Below are 23191 nucleotides of genomic sequence, written 5' to 3' on the forward strand. Positions count from 1 at the left end.
GTCCAGGGCCAGAGTGTAACCATTCACGTGGGATGGGCTCTCAAAGTCCCTTCTTACACCAGGGAAAAATACTAATCCATTACCAGAGGCTCCCTGGAGTGCAGAGGCCTCCTTATTGACATCCATGTTCAGGGGTCTGGATCAATCTGGTACTGGCCTCCCAGACAGAATCTAGGGTTGATGTGCTCTCCCTTGTTCAGGCCAACTGTTTCTGTGGGTTTCTCCAACCTGGTACAGACACCTTCGACCTTCATTCCTCTCTCTTTTCAACTAAATTCCAGATTTCAGCTCAGTGAATATCTGTGGATGTCTGTCTCTACTTCCATCAGCCACTGGATGAGGGCATAAAGAGTAGTCATAAATCTCATTTTAGGGGAATAGCTTTTAGGTTATCCTCTCCACCATTGCCTGGATTGTCAGATCATGTCATCCTTGTAGGTCTCTGTAGATCTTCCTAGTTCCAGATCTCTTCTTGGACCTATATTGGCTCCCTCTAATATGGTATCTCTCATCCTGCTCTCTCTCCTCTATTCTTCCCCCAACTCAATATTTCTGCTCCTCCATTTCGTCTCCTCTACTCCTCTTCTCCTGCTCTTATTGTGGCAGCTCCCTCTTCCCTACTCTCAAAATTCTAGCCAATACCGTGGCCTGGCTCATTCCTTCCCTTGCCGACTCCTTACCTTCTCTCTGGGACCTGACTACCCCCAGGCCTTGGCAATGAACAGTTTACCTATGAAGTTCAAGGCACACAATGACAACAGTACTTAAAAGGGATGCTTGAAGGCAATGCAATGATCATAAAACTTGAAAATCAATAGAGACCCTGGTAAATTATAAAACTCTTTAGAAAGGTTTAATGTATATGAGTATGGTATTATATATTATAGATGAATTCATGGAAAATATAAGACAATACATGAGTGTATATTTCCAGAACCAAAATACACTACCACTTATTAAAACTGAAATTATTTCTATCTTATGAGTATTAAAAATAATGATTCTGTTAGCTACTAAAATTAAATGGAATTGAGACATAAGAGGAACTAGAGGATGAAATGATCTCCCAGTGGTTAAGAGCACCTGTTGCTTAGGATCCTCTTTTGACAGTTCACAACTGTCTATATACCCAGGGGATCTGTAGGTACCTGCACTCTTCTAAAACATACATACATACATACATACATGCATGCATATATACATACAAACATACATACATACATACATACATACATACATACATACATACACACACAGAGTATTAGATAATAAAATAAATCTTTAAAAAAATAACAGCCATTTAGCACTGACCTGAAGTGGAACATATGTATATGCATTGTCACAGATAGAACCCTTATTGACAATGGTCTCAGTCTTGTTATGCTTTCTTCTTGGACATTTACAAAGAGTGCTCAGTTCATTGTTGGTTGTTTTTCATCTTCAGTGTGGTCACATCCCCCTCATTTTAAAATTCCATATTCTGCCTCAATTTTATTTCTTTTAATTTCATTGAAGCACATATTGACAAAAAATGTTTATCACTGTCTGCATTTTAGTGGAAAATTATATGAACTGTGAGGTCATACAATGTGTATTGCCTAATAATTAAAGATCAGAAAATAATTTAGGGAACTCAAATAAAATGCTGGAAAGGTAAATGGGTTCCATCTTGTTTGTGAACTCAAATGTACAGATAGGGAAGTGTTTATTCAGATTTGTAGGACAGCTTGGGGCTCTGTGGAAAAACTTATTAAGGTAATTTGTCTACTATATTATACAGTTCTATCTGATTTCTTGAAATTCTCCAATAAACTAAATTCTGGGGATTTCTTCTCTTCTGGAATTATTGTGTGCTACAGTCATGGATTGGCTTGCATATTCTTTGTATTCATATTTTTATTTATATTTTATTATATTTTATCCCCTCATAACTTAGTTACTGAACATATCCTTTTATCCTTACCTTCTTTATTGCATCACAATCGTCATGTTTTTCAAATGTTAAAGAAAAAATAAAGATTGACATCTATTACTTTGTTTGGGTGACCCTCACTTGACACAGTGTAGGATATTTGCTGTAAAATTCAGGGAATGGGGGTCGTAAATGCCTACAGATATTGTGGGAATACATTGTAAACTAGCAAGATTTACACACACACACACACACACACACACACACACACACACACACACACACGGTGGTCACTGTATGTCCCTCCTGAAATCTGGAGCTGTTTTAAAGCATACCTCCAGTCTCTCTAATAACATTAGACTGTAGCCTGACCGCAGTTACTCTAGTTAGATAGTATCCTCCAGTTCTATGTTCCAGAAGAAATATTTGTTTAGTTAATCTGATAGGGAACTTTTGACATTTGTGTTTGAAGCCAGCCAAACTGCATATTTGAGAACTACTTTACAAAGGATCTCAAGAAAAGAGTCCATTTCTAATTATTGACTTCTCCATGAAACTGTGTAGTGTGCAGTAGCTGTGAAATTGAAGATGGTATATACTTTCTGAAGATGGTAGTCTCCCTCTGCCTTCTACAAAGGTAGTCACACAAGTGTTATTAGCAGAGTATGAAACACTTTCTGCTGAAGAATTAGTTTGTGAAAATAAAGTAGTAAATTACTTTTAATCAGTGGAAACAAGTTTACATCTAGTTCCATGATAAATGCCTGATTAAAATATAATAACACACAGTGGAAAAGGAAATAATCCAAGATTGATCACCATCCAAAGTCCCAAACAGAGTTTTATTTTATACTAATGTTCACTTTTATGAGAATTGTAATGAATTGCTAGAAATCTTACCTGAGGTAGGAGGAGAAATATGTGATTTAATTAAATCCCTGATCACCATACACATTGTTTCTTATTTCTAGTGAATGAGGGTTACTTTGATAAGAAAACAAAAATATTTTATTTATTGCCTTGCAAATGTCTCACTGCAGAATATCAAGAACCCAAGAGTCTTTATCTATAAGTCCACTATGGGTTGGAGAGATGGCTCAGCTGTTAAAGGCTAGGCTCACAACCAAAAATATGTGTAAGACCAAGTAACATAAGGGTTTTCTGTTCAATAAGATAATTTGTTTTCAATCTTTAAAAAAAAAAAAGACGGAGGTAGAAAGAATAAATAACAAATCTCTGGGATTCTTTCTGTCAGGTAAAAGAAATAAACAAGAAATGAAAATTGCAAATCCAAGCTCAAATATATGTCAAAGATAATTTATCTAGAAAGAAAAGGGTTTTCCTGTAAATGAAGAATATCTCAAATCCCAAAGAAATAAGACTCTTTCCAAATATTTTTATATGTTACCTGACAAAGGTCACTATCCTGTGTGTTTCTGGATGTGCTGCATCTACTGAAGTAGACAGTACCCACTAACAATTTAAATACATCTTTTCAGCATAATATTGTTATTTTGTGATTACATCACTTTGCAGGCTTGGGTATGTCATCATCACATGATATTCTTACACAACAGGATATAATTTTCATAAATACTTACAGGAATCCCAAAACATGCTTAACATGTCTGAAAGGTACTTGTAATCTAAGTGATGTGATTATTATTGAAATTTATCTTTTTCATTAACTACTTTTTACAAATATAGTCCTTGTCCTCTGGCAAGAAATACACCTAAGGACTGGGGCCTCAACTAAAAAAAATGACATTCATATGTTTACATATAACTAACTACATTCAAAACAACTGTAAAAGTCATCCAGGTGAAACTTTATTTTATCTCTCTATATTTTAATATTTCAAAAAGAAATATGCAAACAAATTCAACTAGTACTTTTTCTATTTTTCATGTATTTTAAAGATGAAAAAGAAATGATTCATATATTCATTAGTGTTTATTAAAATAGTTCAGTAATTAAATATATTAATAAGATTAATATATTCATATACTGATACATTTATATATCACATAATTAAATAATTTGCATGTGTTAAGTATATCTGGATTAAATACTAGGTATTTAATGCTAATTATTAACAACTAACTCACTTTCATGAGTGATGTCTGCATATGAATATATTTAAATAATTTAAGTAAAAGTTTTATAGGAAAACATAGGTTTATAAATAAACATATGCACAACTATAGCTCAAATTATAATTTGTGTTAGTAATAAAATCCAGAATAAAATGTAGGGGTGAATACTGAAAGATCAGGGATGCAGAGCATCAAGCTATTAGTTCCTACCTCTCCCGAATCTTCAGACCAAAGGGACAATCCTATCAATATGAATCCTCAGACTGAATGCAATGAGATCCTGTCTCCTCCCACTCTATATCCCTCTCTCTGCTCAGCCATATCATGATGGGTTATGTCTTTCTTTACATATGTTTCTCTTCTTGGTTGATGAATAAATCACTGTTTGGCCAATAGCCCATAGAGGCAGGAAGATAGGCAGGACTAGGAGACAAGGAGAATTCTGGGAAAGGTAGGCAGAGAAGGACAACAGAGGTGTGCCATGTAGGTACTGGAAGGATAGAAAGTGCCAGGCATAATCAGGTAAGATATAGCCATGTAGACATATATAGATTAGTAGTTATGGGTTAGTAATTAAGACAGAGATAGCCAATAAGAAGCCCTAGCCTTTGGTCAACAGTTTAATAATTAATATAGCATCTTTGTGTTTATTTTGGAATGAGAAGAGTGGCAGGACAAGAAAATATGGCAACGATATCATTCCTGTCTCCACCTCCCTAGTGCTGGGATTATAGGCGTGTGACTCCCAAATAATGGGATTAAATATGTGAGCTACCACTTCCTGGCTCTGTTTCTCTTTTATGCTAAATCAATCTCGTGTACTCCAGTGTGGCCGTGAACTAACGGAGATCCACCTGCCTCTGAATCTCCAGTGTTGGTACTAAAGTTATATGCCACCACTGCTTGGAATCTATGGCTAGCTGCTCACTCTGATCTTCAGGCAAGCTTTATTTGTTAGATCACAAACAAAATATCACCACACACAACTTGTAAAGATACAAACAAAAGGACATATGTGAATAATGATAACCTATGCTCTCACATATAATTATATTAACAAGAATTATGAAAATGTTATTGAGTATGCATGATTATAATATATATATATATATATATATATATATATATATATATATATATATATGTATATATTGATAATTTTTCTTACTCAAGCAGAATTTTACCACTATACTTACTCATCTTCCCTTCAATTTTTACTGCACCCTCATGAAAACTCAATTTCTATTAATGCCATGACAATTTTACCAGTCTTTAAATTGGCATCTGTACTTTGAATCAATTTAATAATTTAATACATTTCCCATTTCACAACCTCAGTAGTGTGTATTTGTTGAGGCAAAGGACCGATGGGAAGCTGTTTCTACTTACTTCTTTCAAATAAATCTGACTAATGTAACTGTTGATGGGCTTACAATACTGCTTCTTTGAGAGAAATTCCAATGTTATCCAACTAAAACAATTTGAAGAGCTAAGAACATATTTTTCTCACAAGAGAATATTTTGATCAGATATATTTCAATTCACTTTTCCACAGGTGCCATCATGCAGATACTTTCCAATTCTGTTGATGCTAACATCACTTTGTGACAAAGAAGATCCTTTGTAGAGAAATTCACTTCAATATATATGTTCCTGGTTGTCTACCTAGAATTACTAGTATATTCTGAGCCAGTAGTATTAGAGGATTACATCTTTCTGTTACACCCAATTCCAATTTCAGGTAGTTTCATTAATGACAGTGTGATTTTATTTTGGGAAATACAGCACCAGATAATATATTTGACTATACTATTTAAAATACCTAAAAATAAATGGATTTTTTCTTTATAAATAGTATGCTGTAGAGGAATTTTTAAATGAAGCCATGAACCTTTCACAAGGTTTGGAATCTTGGGTTGGACTGGTGACATAGCTCTTAATTACTGTGAGTCCACTTTTTAAAGGAACCTTCTAACAACATAAAACAGCATCAAAATGAACCAGCAATGTCTAAGTATTGTCAAAGGACCAGGATGATGGCTATGGAAGTCAGTCTACACTTCCTGGAAGTGAGCACCTTGTCAAGATCTCAGAATATATGACCACTGATACTGTGTTTTTCTATGCTGTCTTCTTTCTCAGCTATCTCTATTTCACCTTGTATTTCATAACACCTGTGGATTATTGCAGCTGAAGTTCATTTTGGATGAGAATGCAACAGTTAGAAGGATTATGGTTATGATATCAGCAGCTATTACATTAGTGCATTTCATATGTCCTTCCATGTGGTTTTGGTAGGACTAAATGGATCAATCTGGCTTTAAATAGTTAAGCACCTCTTCACCCAAACTATAGTATAGGCAGAGAGGTTGCTGTCTACAGAGCCTAAGGAAGTGGACCAATGCAGTGATTGAGGAGTTTCTAAATAAATAAAGTTCAACCACCCATGTCTGTAATTAGGGTTTGTGCTCTATTCTGTATCTCACTAGAAGAGTGAAATGGGTGGCATCCCCCTTCTCCAATGCTGAGAGGAAGAGTCTAAATCTATTTGGAGCATGACTAGCCATGTTTCTTGGCCCATGGTGGCCCTTTGTCCATGAAAGACAAAGACTGTTGGAGTCTCAGAGCCCCCTTTCCCCTGCTCAATATTATTGCAAGGGTTCCATGTTGGGAGCAGTAAGCTGTACAAATCAGAGCCTCCTTTGTCTCAGCACACAGATGACTGTCTTAGATTACTCCTAAGACAATGACAGCTTATCAGAATACTGTACAGCACTCACTAAATGAGTTGACATTATTTGGAATGAAACAGAGAATGCCTAGGATGACTCAGAAAGACAAAAGTTTCTGATAATAGCATCATGGTTAACCATATGCTAGATAGCTTCTCAGTGGGCACCAATGTAATAATCAGCATTGAAAAGGCAGAAGTAAAGTCAGAACAGCTGCAGAGTCAGGCTTCTGTTGTACAGAAGAGTCCTTCCAATTGAAATAGCCCCTTCAGGAGGGAAACAGAGGTGTGTAACAGAAGATCACAAATCTGGAAAACTAGAACTTGAAAGATTACCAAAGGCCCCTTCACAGCTTTATAAAACTGCTGGCAATGGAGACTGACAAGCCAAGCTAAAGTTACATTGAGTAGTTCTCTGTAGAGCTGGCCCCAACTTGTTTGTAGAGTGCTCTGTGATTTAACTTTGGTGAATGGTCATTCAGGTGGAGGCAGGCCAAATAAAATCTCACTAGACTTTGGTGAGATCTTGTCTGCCATAGGTTTCCTTTGCTGGGTTTGGTAGTGTCTGTTGCATCTCTTCAGGAAATATCTGTTACACAACAACTTCAAAAATGTCTTAATGATATTTAAAAAGTCCTTTCAGTGAAGCAAGTCTATGGATATTATCATAAGCAATAAAGCAATAGCTGATAAATAAGGCCTACTGGATGGATGCAAAATAGAATGAGCAGTCATCTTGAGAAATGGCAAGAAATGAGACATGCTACAGTAGCCCACCTATAGCCACTGTCATCTCAAGATGACTGTTCACATGTTTGCATATGGCAGTAAAGAGTAAAGCTTCACACTCAAAGGAACATTTTACATACATATTTTATTAATTCTTAATAATTTTCTATTAATTTTATTTGATCATATTTCAACACTCATTCCAGAGAGCCAAATGAGACCTCAACCAATGTCAATAGGAAAACCACTGAAAGTGCTCAAAAGAATATTCAAATTGATAGAAGGAAAGATCTTCAAACATAAAAATATATTGAGAGATTATGCAATTTCTATAAAGACTTATGAATGAAGACAAATGAAAGGTGCTTACCAAAATGTGGAATATTTTTAAGCATACTACTAAGAGAGTAAGGAAAAAATGGAGTGGAATAATTCAAAGAGCAGCAGCTTTCAACTTCCTATCTGTTGAATACAGTTGAATAAGCTTCATGAACTACTTGTTCATGAAGCTTAGGGAAAAGCAAATGTTAAGGGGGTCCACACTCCCTGATATTACACAGAACACCTTGAATGATGAGATGAAGAGAAAAATCTGGTTGAGAAGCTGATTTATCATCAAAACTGAAGATGGCAGAAAGCAATGTCATCATGTATTCAAAGTGCTATACCATGATTTCAATATTAGCAAAAAGCCTGTCTTCCAAAACTGAAAACCAAAGCAAATGACAAACATGAAGTGAGAGAATGTGTTACTAAAAGGCCCATCTTTCCAGAAATTCTGATGTTCCTCAGGCTGAAACAAATAAACTCAGAAAAAAATTTAAACTCTTTCATAAAATGAGGAGTATTGGCAGAGAATATTATACAACTATAAAAATGTTGTATAAATACTAACTTAATCTTTTTCTTTCTTGCCTGATTTGACAAGCAGTGAACACAAGAATATAATTACACCAAATAATTAATTTTCAATTGTCTATTAATATTCTCAATTCTGTTTACTTCTTCATGTATTTTGAGACTCTTTTGTAATACATTGTTTTTAGTTATACATGCATATTTGTATTCAATTATATATGAAATTATAATCATATGGGATCCTATAGGACTTTCTGATGGATTTACTGTTTTCTTGTACAATATTATTTTTTATTGATACCTACTCTCTATATGGGACCTCTGACAGTGGAACCAGTATTTAACCCTAGTGTACAAATGGACTTTGGTAGCCCATTCCCCATGGAGGGTTACTCTTTCTTCCTAGATATACGACACACAGGGGAGGGTCTAGGCCCTGCCCCAAATGATATGACAGACTCTGATGATTCCCCCACGGACCACCTCACCCTCCCTTTGGAGTGAATGGAGAATGGGATGGAGGTGTCGGGAGGGGGGGGCATGTAAAGATGGGAGGGAGAGGGAACTGGGATTGATATGTAAAATAAGATTGTTTTTAATTAAAATAAAAATTTACCTAAAAGTATTTCCATTAAATAGTTTACCATAGCATAAAAAAGATAACTTGTACGTAATTTAATTTTTACACACTATACTTCAAAGGGAGGGTGAGGTGGTCCATGGGGAGTGCAAAAGTAAAGCAAACCAAAATTTACAAAAAAAAATGTTTACTAACTATTTCATCCTTGTAATAAGCAAAAGTAAATGAAATTATAAGTATTACAATTCATGTTATACTAACATTATAATTAGATATATTATGTATAGTAATAATAATACAGATGAAGGTAGAATAAAGAAAAAAGGGTTGTTTAAAATCTCATTTGAACTAAACGAATGTGTCTAAAGTAAATCTAATACATTGTGTATTATGAACCCTTGAGTGACATGTCAAAAAATTCAGAAATGTAATAAAGAATATTTTTAATGGAATTAAAATATTGCACAGGAGACAGAATGAAGAAGTAAAGTTAGTGCTTTAGTTTGGTGTTACGTAAGTGATTAACATGTGTAAGCACCTTGGTTTTATACACCAGCATCAAAATAAATAAATAAATAAATAAATGGAATTAATGAAAGACACAAATTATTTAACAATTAAAGCCCTTGATTGAAATATTCATCTTTATACTGGTTTGCATTCATATAAAGACAACTAAAGACAAAATAAATATCTTTTAACAATATGAGCAAAATAGACCTCACAGACAGTTTTATATAAAATGATACACTCAGCAACATAGAGCACATTCTTTCCAAAGTCTACACAATATGTTATCACATTTTAAGTAATCTACAAATCTCAACCGCTTTACAGAGATTAAAATCATAAAATTGGTTTTAGGCCCCAAAAGAATGAAATTTAGAAATCAGTAACAGAGAAAGAATATTTATAAGCAGATAGATTTAACAAGAAGTTAAATTCCAAGGGAGATCAGAGTCTGATCTGAAATGGGTGAAAATGAAAATACACCATGTCCTATTGTATGCAGTTCAGCCACAGTGATGCTTAAAGAAACCGTATGTCAGTAAATATTTATTTCCAAAATAACCAAGTAACCCAACCCCCATATTTTACAATAGACGTTAAGACATTGAAAAAAGCAACACTTAAATCCTATTATAAAATGGGAGAAATGAAATCATAAATATGAGGAAATTATAATGAAATTGCTGAGAGGGTCAACACAGAAAAGTCAAAGTAATCAGGAGCTTCTGAAAAGATAAGAAACATAAAAAACAAATTAATTAGTGTGACCAAGAGGAAAACAAAATAAATACACACACACACACACACACACACACACACACACACACACACACACACACACACATGAAAGACAGAGACAGAGACAAAGGGGGACAAAACTCAAGCTCTCTCTGTCAGGGAATGAATGTATAAGTTTTACTACTAAGATTAGAGAAACAAAATTGATTTTTACAACAGAATGAGCAACAAACTTGAGGAAGTAGGCAAACTCCTGGAGACTGAGAAAACACCAAAACCTATCATTAAGTGATTAGGCTGACTCTAATTTATGTGTGCCAGTGATTCAATATCTTTGCAAAAACTTAGAGTGATCAAGGGTCACTGCAAGACATGTGCTGAATGCTACTCAGGGCCAATCTGAAATTTGCATCCTAGACCTTTGGTGGGCATGTAAAAAAACTGTCAAGGAATGGGGAGGATGATGTGGTAAGAAATGAAAGTGTGGGTTGAGTCATATGTGACTGATATTCAAGGAATTTGCTTAAGTTAAAAGTGAGATAAACATGCCTATGTTTAGCTGTTCCAGACTGAAGCTCATCTGAAGGCCCTAGAATAGTCCAAATAACCACATATGGTCAGAATATATCAGAGAAGGGAAACTCATCTTTACTCATTCTTCTATCCAATACTTTCTACAAATTTATCAACTTAAGAGATAAATCTTATTGAAATCTCAACCATGAAGAAAACAGACTGTTTTGCCTTCTGGGAGCTTACAGAATGACAGAGAAAAGATATTGTAGCCTCATGCCATCATTACAGCCCACATTTAATATAAAGTGATAGAATGTTAATGCTGAATTTAATCTTAATCAAATATATTAAAACCTGTATACTTATACCCTTCCATTTGATTATTTTGGTGTATTATAAGAAATGGGTATGTGTGATGTAAATGTAGTAGGTGTGTGTGTGTGTGTGTGTGTGTGTGTGTGTGTGTGTGTGTGTGTGTGTGTGTGTGTGTGTTCAGATGCTCATGTGATGTTTACTTGTGTGGAGGTCAGAGGAGAATTTTAGGTGTTCTGCTCTATTACTCTTTGTCTTCCTTCCTGGAGGCATGGTCTCTCTAAGTTGGCAAGAAACAAGCCTCCACAATCCTCTTGATCCCTCCCACACGACACTGGGGTTACAGGCACAAGTGTCCAAGTCAACCTTTATACATTGATGCTGAGGATTCAAATTCAGGTCCTATGCTTGCACAGCAAGCACTTTAACCCACTGATCCATCTTCAAGCTCCAAGCTCCTAGCTTTGAAAATGTTATTTGAGAGTCACTCCATTAAATTTTAATTTCTAAATAGATACTTTTCCCTAGGAAAATATGCAAACAGCTAGTAAACAAATGAAAATTTTCTCTACATCATTAGTTATCCAAGAAATGGAAATAGGGCTCACAATGAAATAGCATAATAATACTCTCTAGAAGTTCCATAATTAAAAAGATAGACAGTAGAAAGCATTATAAAGGATGTGGAGGCATTGGAGCAGTTAGACACAATTAGTGGGCTGTAAAATGTCATCACTTTAGAAGAGTCTAGCATTGTTACAAACTGTTAGCTATGTAATTACCATTTATGAAGCACTTCCATACATATACCTAAGACAAGGAGCTCATGTGTAGACTCTGAAAAGGAAAACTCACATAAAATCCAAAGATTACATATGGAATTTTATAGAAAAATTATTATAAATAGATAAAAGACAAATAGAGTCTACATATCTAGCAGCTAATCAATGAAAAATAAAAGTATGTTCTATTCATAAATGGGAATATTATTTATCAAACAAAAATAAATGAAACACTAGTACATGGCAGTGGATAAATTATTATTGAAACATTTTATTCTGCTTGCTTGAAACTAGTTATAAAGAGTATATATTTTATATCTTTATTTAGTTTTAATATCTAGAATAAGCAAACTTATACGTACTAAAATATATTCACAGCTTCATGGATGGAGATGATAAAGGAAAAAAAAGCATAGCTGAATGGTGTACGGTCTCATTCTATTTCAGTAAAAAAAATTTAAATTTATTATGGTCATGTACACCTATCTCTGTGAATATATTAGAAGCCAATTGCATTTTAAGTGAATCAATTATATAGATACATGAAATGCATTCCAATAAAGCCACTGCAAAACAACTCTAACAGAAATGAAAACAAAATGTTTACATACCAGAAAACATTTTCAAGTCATAAATGCAAACAACTTCAGAAGTTTCAGAATAGATATAAGCCTTAAGGACCTTGGAAGGCAAACCCAAAGCAATTCATGATATAGAGTAGTTTCTGAGATCCTGGCCTAAGCTGAAAACTCAAGCAATGTTTACTCTGTAACTTAGCACAGTAGGTCTTTTAAGGCTAGGGACTAGAATTCCATTTCTTCCAAACACTATGTGAAGGGACATAACTGTGGAATAATGACATAAAAACATTACATATGGAGCATTAGGGCTCTAGGGATAAAAGCCTTCACATTCCAAGACAGTAGTAATTTTTGAGGGCAAAAGGCTTTATTTTTTTTATTTTTTTTAAATTGGTAACAACCATGCTTCACATGTCAATCCCAGCTCCCTCTCCCTCCCCTCCTCCCCTACCCTTCCAAGCCCCCACTCCATCTCCCCTCTGCTTCCCAGGGATGGTGAGGCCCTCCATTGGGGATCTCAAAGATCTGTCATATCATCGCAGGCAGGGCCTAGGCCCTCCCCTATGTGTCCAGACTGTGACAGCATCCCTCCATGTGGAATGGGCACCCAAATTCCATTTCTGTGCCAGGGATAAATACTGGTCTACTACCCGAGGATTCATAGAGTGCCAAGGCCTCCTCATTGACACCCACATTCAGGGTGTCTGGATCAGCCCCATGCTGGCCTCTCAGCCATCAGCCTGGTGTCTTTGATTTCCTCCCTGTTCAGGTCAGCTGTCTCTGTGGATTTCACCAGCCTGGTCTTCACCCCATTGCTCATCACTTGTCCCTTTCTGCAAATGGGTTCCAGGAGTTCAGTTCAGTGTTTATCTGTGGGTGTCTGCCTCTGCTTCCATCAAAAACTGGATGAATGCACTAGGGTGGCATATAAGATAGTCATCAATCTCATTATCCAGGAAGGGCATTTAAGGTAGCCTCTCCACTATTGCTTAGATTGCCTGTTGGTGTCATCCTTGTAGATCTCTGGAAACCTCCCTAGTGCCAGATTTCTCTTTAAACCTATAATGGTTCCCTCTGTTATGATATCTCTTATCTTGCTCTCCCATTTACACAATGGAGTACTACTCACTGGGAAAAAAAACAAAAAACAATGGAATCTTGAAATTTGCAGGCAGATGGATGGCACTAGAATAAACCATCCTGAGTGAGGTAACCTAGTCTCAAAAAAACAAACGTGGTATGGTGGTATGTACTCAGTCATATATGGATTTTAGACAGGGAGAAGGGGATTGCCAGCCTACAATCCTACCACCAGAGAGTCTGGGAAACAGGGAGGACCTTAAGAGGGACATGCATGGTACCCTGAAGAAAGGGAATCTTGCAGGATCTCCTGAGCAAATTGGGAACATGGAGGTCAGGGAAAGGGAGATGGGAGTAAGAGAGGGGGAGAAGAGGAGGAGAGAGGAACACATGGGAGAGCAGGAAGGTTGAGTCAGGGAAAGAATCAAGGCTTTAAAATGTTTTAAGTCCTCTTATTTTATATTAATTTATTTTGAAAAATATAGAACACAAAAAGTAATAGTTCAGCAAAAATCCTAAAGTACTATCAATTGCCAACATCAAAAAAGTAGGGAGAAACACAACATGGACGCAGCATACAATCCCACAGTTTTTTCCTATAGTAATCTTTTGTCCTGTCTGTACCTCATCACTCATTGAGAATGGCCTCTTGGATTTGAACGCCCTTCTGGACTTGGCTCAGTTCACCCTACCTTCCTGTTGCAGACTTGTTTTTGTTTTTGTTCTTTGTTTTTGTTTTTGTTTTTGTTTTTGTTTTGTTCTTTTAAACAAAACTCTGTTTTTCTTTCACTTTGTCTTCATGATGATTTCTGGTTTAGATTTAAAAAGCCCACCCCTTGCTGTCTTACCTTTTTCTTCTTTATACATGCCATAACTTCCCTGTTACAATGTATTGTATACTTCTTTGGGATTATAGTCATGTGTGTCTCCTGCAGTTGACAAATTTCTGGACGAAACAGGAGAACTGCTAATCATTCCCTCTTTTCTCACTCCCTCACTTCACAGATATGATTAAGATATATTCCATCAAATCAAAAGAATAAATATTCCATGACCAAATATGAAAACAGAAAACATTAAAAGACCAGGACTGAAAATGGATTTATTTTCACAAGCAATTATGAAAACAATTATAGTCATTTACTTAAAGTTTCCTCCAGTTACTAAGAAGATTTGTAAATTATGAATTCTTCATACTTTACCTGTAGAGAGCTAAGAAAAATGGAGATATCCCCTGGCTGAGGTAGTTCAACCAGTAAAATATCTAATAGGTACTTCCGAGCACCACAAGAATTGCCTCAGGGATTCTCACAATAAGTTGATTTTTCATATTATACTTAAGATTTATAAAGGTTAAGTTGCTTATCTTTGCCGTTTCAGCAAAACAGGCCATGGGCTTCATATTTGAATTCAAGTATATGATTTCTGAACCACTATTAGAGTCAAATTTTGCTAACACATGCTGCATTGCAGGGGAAACCTGGATGAGCTGTAATGAAATGCATACTACTTAAATATCTGCCATGGCACACTGAAATGATGCATGCTCTGTGGGATCCTTTCTTTACTGATTTGCTTCAATAATAGAGAATAAAATTGGTTTCAAATGTTATAGAGAGAGAATAAGATAAAATAAATGAAAAAGTCAGAGTTCAGTATTTGAAGCAAACCTTTGATAATTGTTTTTTCAAATCTTTGATGCCATCTACTTAGAAAAGAAGTTGGATAATAAAGTTGTTATTTATATAATAATTGCTATAAAATGTGTTATGGTGATTATATAAACATATGTATGTCAAATAACTGTATATAACTATTGCTAACAATTTTGATACACATGTGTATATAAAGTGGCTAAGGGGAAATTTGAATGTGGTCATTTAGAACAAGGTTTTGTAGTACTGATATAATGGGGTTTCCTAGGTGGCCTTTTATTGAGGTGATAATCTAACCAAAAGCAATTTGGAAAGGAAAGTTTTTGTCTCATTTTTGTTTGTTTGTTTGTTTGTTTTGTTTGTTTTTTGTTTCCTTACAGGCTACAGTTCATTACAGGAGGCCAAGGTGAGAAGACAGAGGCAGGAATCAAATTAATATAGAGACCTTGGAGAGATGTTGCTCACTGACTTACCTCCTCTGCCTTGCTCAGCTGATGCCTTTTTTATACAGACAGGTCCATCTGCAGAGGGCCAGTTCTTCTCACAGTGGGCTGGAAAATTGCCCCCATAGACATACCCGCTGGCCAATCAGATGGAGGCATTTTGTCAATTGAGATTTTCTCTTCCTGGGGATTTCTGGTGAGAGAAAAAAGCAGCCATCACGTGGGTATAAATATGACATCTCCATATCTACATGTGTGAAGACAAGTCCCTTTCACCTGCCAACTTTATGACCTCAGGTAAGTCATTCCAAACCTATTAGCCAAAACTTTCTATTCTGCACAATACATATTAATAAAACTTGCTTCATTGTTTGCTAAAAATATGTCATGTATATTTACTAGAGCTTTGAGTATATCAGTCACTCAGTAAATAGATGCCAGACATCTCTATTGACACCACTGAACCAATGGGGAAACTCGGGTTTGATTCCATATCTTGTCTGCATTCTCCCATGCCCAAATGACAATAATCAGAATTTAAGTTTCTGTATAGCTTCAAAACTCACATACTTGTCATATGTAGCATTCAGAGGATGGTGATTCAGTTCCACTCATGGGATTTAGTCTGGGCTCAGCTATTCGATGCTTACAATGATGTCATCTAGCAGAGACAATCTAAATAATCCACCCCAGTAAACAATGAAAAATGCTTTTATTTGCTTCCTGGTAGCAGATAAGCTTGAGATTATTAGGACGGTCTAATTGTGAAAATAAAATTCCAGAAGAATGATACCAATGTATTCTAAATTGACAGAAAGTATAATTACTATTATTAATATATACACAGTTCTTGCATAGAACTTGTTTTTATTTAACAAAATAGGATTAATGATAAATATGCTGTGGTTTTGCACTTACTGCCATTAGAATTACAAGTGTATCAGCATTCTCCCTTTATAAAACCTTTCAACATAAATTAGAGACGTGCTCTTTTTGACAGTGAGGAAAACAGGGCTCTGGAATTTAGCAGGAGTGGGCAAACATTGCAAAGCTGGTGAGGGGTGGAGCAGAACATTTCAACTCATGCTCTGTGACTCTGTGAGGCATCACTCTTATTGGCCCCGAATACTTCCAGCAGGAAATCAGAACACTTGCAATTCAGTCACATTCAATTTCAAGACCAGTGCATTTCTCCACCAACTGACATTTACTTCAGAAACAGCGAGAACCAGTGGCATTTGAAATAAAGAGCAGTCAATGTTCTTTATGCTGGACATAATGCTTATTTAATGTTGACATAATGGAGACAGACTAGTGTAGGGTGAACAATTTTTATTGCAAGGGATCCAGAGCATAGTTGTGTGTATCAAATGAGGCTTCAAGTGCAAAGGCTCCTTGTGGTCACCAGTGGGGATATAGCATGCCATAAACTCATAAAGCGAGGACATGCTTTCCCTGTGTTCTGCCTACCTCTATGAACTGTTTCTATCACCCAGACTTTGTATAACCACTGTTATTTCTATTCCTCCCACAGATGGCCTTCTGTACTCCACTAAGATCTTAGGGGAAAAAAACTAATAAGAAAACAAATACCTAGTGTTTTGTTCTCAATTCTTGCAGTACAAAGAGAAAAGGATGATTTGCTTCTCAGCATGCCAAGGATGTCCTTATCAGAAGTAAATTTCCATAATGTATGGAGACTGACTCATAAATTCTGAGAAGATATACAAGAAAAACCCTTTAAATCAAAGTAAAAAGTGGACAGGCTGTACTTGCTCTTTGCTCTGTGGTTTCTATGCCACAGTTTTCTAATTAAAATCCTGCTTGTAATTGTACTGTTCTTCAAGTTCTTGTTTTAGTTGCATCTGTGTATGATTGACAGCTCCTGTACCCATCTGCTGGAGGGAAAGTGATTAGAACAGTAACCCAAGCAGCACTTTATTATCATACTTTGCAATGCAGATAATGCTGTGTGTGTGTGTGTGTGTGTGTGTGTGTGTGTGTGTGTGTGTGTGTGTGATTGTGCACGCACGCATATGCATGTGTAAAAACACTTCAGGCTCTATGGCTGAGTCCTTTTTGTTTATGTATTTGTATATATCAAATGAGGCTTCAAGTGCATGAACTTCAAGTGGCCACTGGTGGTAATAAACTGCCACAAACAGATGAAGTGAGTATATTGTTTCCCTGTGTTCTGCCTACGTCTATGAAATGTTATGATCAAAATTATGCACAGTGACTGTTATTTGTTCCCCTCCTACAGATAGCTTTTCTGTATTCTATTAAGATCTTGCTTAAAAAATAAAACAATAACTGAACAAAATGTTAGCTGTGTGCCCTTGAATAGCTTAACTTCTAAAAATCCTTCCGTTTTCTAACCCTCAAAATTGTATAATTAGGGTGAATCACCCTTCAGAGTTTTGAGGTATTAAATAGGGTAACATTTGTAATGCCTGGAACAGCTTTGTCATTTGAACTGTCATCATTAAGTGCTAACTATAGTAAATACAAATATACCACCAATCCCCTTAAATTTCTCTGAAATTGGAAAATTAAGCAGCATTATGCTCAATTTACATGTGAAGAAAATGGGCCCAGACTGTTTACATGATGGCATGGTTCTCCTGACTCCCTCAGATAGGAGTCTGGCAAATGCTCTTCCTTCAGAGTAATGACATAGTTTGGGAACTGTCTCAAACTAGCAAACATTATTGAGTGTTCTGAGATTTCTGCAAACATATAAAATAGAAAGATTGTAGTAGATATTGTTATTGTGATCGTGAAGAAGATGATGACTTGTAAATAAGGATAGAGAAGAAATTTCTGCATTGGATAAGCTGAGGCAGGATGATCACAAATTCAAAGCCAGCCTGGTATAGGAAATAAGATCTATCTCAAACAAAACAATACAATGCAGAACACAAAATAGTGGCAGTGAATTTGTACCATCTTTGCCACTGACCTTACTTGGACCCTTGTTGTATGTAAGAATATGTTTTTCTGCCTTAATTTCTGTGTGATAATATGGTGGCTTATAGAATTCTTGCCTGAATTATTTTCCTATCTTTTGCTTTCTTGTTTATAAACCATGAGAGAGAAGTCTCCCATTGGTTTACAGTACCATGCAAGCAAGAATTCCCTCCTTTTGAACAGGCTTTAATCCAATTGGAAAGCTGTTAGTTATCCCTAAGATAAAAATGCATATGGTTGGTGGGTCACAATTTTAATTCCAAAAATCAGGAGGCAGGAGGCAGAGGAAGGTAAATTTCTGTGAGTTCCAGGCCAGCCTTGTCTACAGAGAAAGTTCCAAGACAGTCAGAGCTACACAGGGAAACCCTGTCTGGAAAAGCATTATTGCAACACTGTTACCAGTCCAGTCAAAGGCTTTACAGCTGGGGTCTGGGTACAGATTGACTGCTCTTCTCCTTTGACAGCTCCCACAGTATATTGAGATTCCATGAGAGCCACTGCACAGGGAAAAAGTATCCACGTCAGTTGCGACTTGATTACTCTGAAGCATGTGTAGTCTTTAGATACATTCAAGCTCTAAGAGGCAACAAGAGCCTACACAATTTAGAGAATTTCTTGGACTCCTCTCACCAACTACTTTACAGGGGGATTTTTCATGGTTGGCACTAGGGACTTTGTTAGCTGGTCTATGGTTCTTAGGGTTTTGCTCTATTTTATTAGTGGGTTTTGTCTCTTTGTAATTAAATCAAGGTAATAAAATAACAATTGTCTCCAATTTTCTAAAAGGAAAAGAAAACTACTTTTATCATTTTCTAAAGGCTTTGTGTATGCAATCATGTGGATGAAGATGCACGTGGAGTCAACTGCATGTCCAAAAACCAACCTCCAACGTCATTGCACACACTGTCCATTTTGTTTCCCAAAACAGACTCTCTCACTGGCTTCAGCTTCCCAAGTAGGCTAGTCTGACTGATTCAAGAGCCTTTGGATTACAGCTGTTCCTTCCTTCCCAATAGTGAATACACCATTCCTAGCTTTTTATGTGATTTCTGGGAAACATATTACCTAATAAGCTGAGATACCTCAGCCCCAAAAGAACAAAATTCAAAATGGAAAGTAATGAAAAACTTATAAAACCTTTACAGAATTTCAGACATGATTTCACTTATGGTCAATCGGATGTGAATATAAAATTAACTTGTTCCAACAAGACACTCTTGAAAGTAAAACTAAATAAGGTTTTATATATGTATGTAACTATGTATACATAAACATACTAGACACATAGTATGTGCCATGTGGCATTCCATTTGCATTATACACATTACATATTTACCTCTAATGATATTTATGTCTGCTTATTCACCAATTTTTATATTTGAGAAAAAAGTATAAACTTTAACAATGAGGCCAGGTATTACATATCTGTGGAATCACTGAGTATTTTAAACTAAGGCAAGGTATCATATTGTGAATTAATAAAAATTTAGTATTTTGAAGTGTTCTTTAGTGGATGATTTTATAGTATTTTCCTCCTTCTGCAATGTAAATTTTTTATTTGTATTAAACTGTATTCAACTTGTAAGAGCTAGTAGACCAAGACACCTTCTTCTGAGAGAGTGTCTCCTAGATATGACAGGGAAGTTGCACCCATGGTATCTAAAAATTACAATCACCTAAGTAAGACCTACCTAATGATACTACCCATTGACAAAATGGCTTGTGTAGGGAAATTTTATAAAGCCCCACACTTCAATGATGGCTGCTGAGAAAGGGAGAATCAGACTTCTTTAGGGATAACCCACAGATAGGTTTTCTGGCCCCAATGATCATCCCTACACACATGCACATTTGAACAATATGAACTTGACTCAGTAGGTTGCACATAAACATTCACATACATTTATATAAAATGAAAGAAGCCATGGAAAGGAGTTGGTGTATGGGAATAGTTGGAGGGTGTGAATGAAGGAAACATAGTACTCATAACAAATTATCAATAATTTAAAAAGTTGTAATTAAATTTAACAATCTCCAACAATAAGTTGAGATTGAAAAAACTAAAATCATTAGTATTTGTGTCTCTGCTGCTAAATCCATGTATTCTATCCATTGCACAGGTCTGCCCTTTTTGAACTTTTATGCTGTTGGATGTGATCACATGTATCATACTGAAATCCTTCATCACTAGTGTTATTACCTGTCTTTGGGGACCTCACAAAGCAAAATTCAGTAGCTCTGGAGGATACATTGGTATATTTCCTACAGAGTAGGAGAGAACCCATGATGCAATGAAGGAACTTTTGTGGGCTCCAAATGCACCCTTGAGGAATCCAGACCATCATTACTGAAGTAAAGCAGTATGCTCATGGGAAGAAATTGTGTCCTTCAAATTTACAAGACTATGATCAAGGTTAAGAAAATTGCTCTTGTTTAAAACATGAATTGGGGCTCCACATCATTTTAAAAACTAGTTATTGTCATGCCACTTAAGGTTTCTTCTGTGAGCCACTGCAACCCACAAAGTGTGCATTAAGAATTTTTTATACATACAAAATTTAAGAGAAATTGTCAGAAACTTTAGGGTAAATTTGAAATTATGTTGACACCTAAATCACTGAAAAAGAAACATAAATGATAATTTTAATTTGTATTTTATGATCCATGATTTAATCACTATTCAATGAATTTCAGAAAAGTACAAAAAAAGTTTTGATCTTCTGCCACAAGTGGTATGATAGGTGAATAATAATGTATATATTACTAAGGTAGTTTTTTAGGTGTTTGAAATTCTTCTACTAATGTTACAATCATTTTTAACACATCAAAGTTTCTAGAATGCTCTAAAATTGTATCTCTAGGTCATTCTTCACAGTATGATGTTGTATGAAATATTGTATGTCTAGTCATGGTCACTTTTCTTTGGCTTGTGAAATGTCTTCTCCACAATGGACCTGCCAACATTGCCTGGAAATCTGCTCTGTCCATGTGTTCCTTCTCCCTCTGGTCCTGATTGTTACCTGGCAATGCTCCTTGGAAAGAAAGGATGAACCTGTGCCATACCAGAATGCTTTATGCTTTTTGACATTTATGGCCATACCTGCCAAATTTCCATTTTGAATTTACATTCTTTGTGATAACAATAAAGACAGGCAATGTTTCTCAAGAATGCGAAAATCAATAATAAAGAGAAAAGCAGATTTATTCTAGTTGTATAAGGAATCCTTAAATAACAAACATACTAGTAACATAATTACAAAGACATATTCAAGAATTTGTTTCACATTTCTATGTTATAGAAGAGTTGTCCTCTCTGCTTTTTAAAGATAAATTTAAAAGTCCAATCCTGGCCTGTAATTACCAAAGCCTCTCAATAAAGCATATGCAGTAAATAATAACTAGGATGGCAAAGCAAAAAGAGGAAGTTAAAAGAGGTAGAAATTCTTCTTACATATACTCTGAACAGAAATGGCCAAAAGCCAATGTGGAGAAAGGCACAAAGTGGAAGATAAAATGTTATTATTGAAAAAGCAGTTGTACACACAATAAAGCTCAAACAAAAACAAAAATTTATAACTACATGACAATCAATTTTAGTTTTTCAATAGGTAGTAGGATGCACTAGAGATATACTTCAGGTGCAAATTTCTATAGAGAATAAATTTATTCCACTGTCCTTGAAAGCAGACAAAAACATTTTCACAGAGGACGGTGTGTGGTCATAAAACAAACACTGCCCAGTTGAACACTTAAGGGAGCCTGTTTAAATATATGACAGAAAGATAATTTACTCTTGGCTTTCTATTTTAATATGGGTGTATGAAGAATAATAGTAACAATCTCATTTAACATTAAAAGAGAAAAAAACCCTAAAGCTTCATTCTAAAACCCTTTAAAGATATCAAACTGTGAAATATGCCCTTGTCTCTGTGTTAGGATTAGATACAAGGAAATGAGAAGCAAATAAAAAAGGAGAAGTGCCATAAACCTAGTTAAATTGCAACAGCAAAAGCACCAAAGATCAATTTCCAACCAACCCATTAAAAGATATTCTACAGTGGCTGCCTTAACTGACTCACCTTGCATGAACCACAAATTATTACCTGTCAAGAAACACAGATAAATGTCTGGGTATGAGAGTTTCTAACTTCTCTAGAAGAATTTAGCCTGACAGTTGGGAGGTTCTTGGCCAATAGAGAAGAAATAAAAGATACAACACACACTATATATTGCATGGCAACCATAAGTGTAGAAACTATCCTTTCACTCTGGGCAGCCATCAGTTTCTCCAAAGGCAAAACAAAGCACAGAGTTATTTGTGGGTGCACATATTTCAATACCATGGGGGCCTGCTAAAACTGTATTAACTGAAGAATCATGCCAACAAATTAACAGAAGCTAGCCTTTATCAGGGGACATTCACACACACACAGAAGTAATAATTTATAAACCCTATGTGAAGACATCTCAGGTGAAATAACAGAAACAAATACATGGGAAGAAGCCATGCATCTTTTTAGATCATTTTGCTAGCCCCCATTAAGTACAACTTGAAAATTGCTCATATAAGTCTGTGTAATAAATTACTCAAAGTTTAATAAACACAGACAATAAAACAGTTGATATCCCTGGCTTCTCTTGCAAACAACTGCATCCAGGTCTCAGCACTCACATCTCAGCTCAGAATTATCCATATC

General features: G+C 35.7%; 1 long non-coding RNA gene across 2 annotated transcripts in view; it reads left to right on the plus strand.

Moving 5' to 3' along the window:
- LOC103160007 overlaps window positions 1-21698 on the plus strand; it is a 178247-nt gene extending 156549 nt beyond the window's left edge. The window contains exons 3-5 of one of the 2 annotated variants that reach the window (XR_003487062.2): window positions 15462-15487; window positions 15593-15821; window positions 17059-21698. This is a non-coding gene — a long non-coding RNA (uncharacterized LOC103160007). Of the gene's footprint in view, window positions 1-15461; window positions 15822-17058 lie in introns of both variants that reach the window. The other variant, XR_003487061.2, reaches the window with a different exon arrangement.
- Window positions 21699-23191: the final 1493 nt, after the last annotated feature.

The sequence above is a fragment of the Cricetulus griseus genome, chromosome 7 (assembly GCF_003668045.3).
Source record: "Cricetulus griseus strain 17A/GY chromosome 7, alternate assembly CriGri-PICRH-1.0, whole genome shotgun sequence".
Lineage (NCBI taxonomy): Eukaryota > Metazoa > Chordata > Mammalia > Rodentia > Cricetidae > Cricetulus > Cricetulus griseus.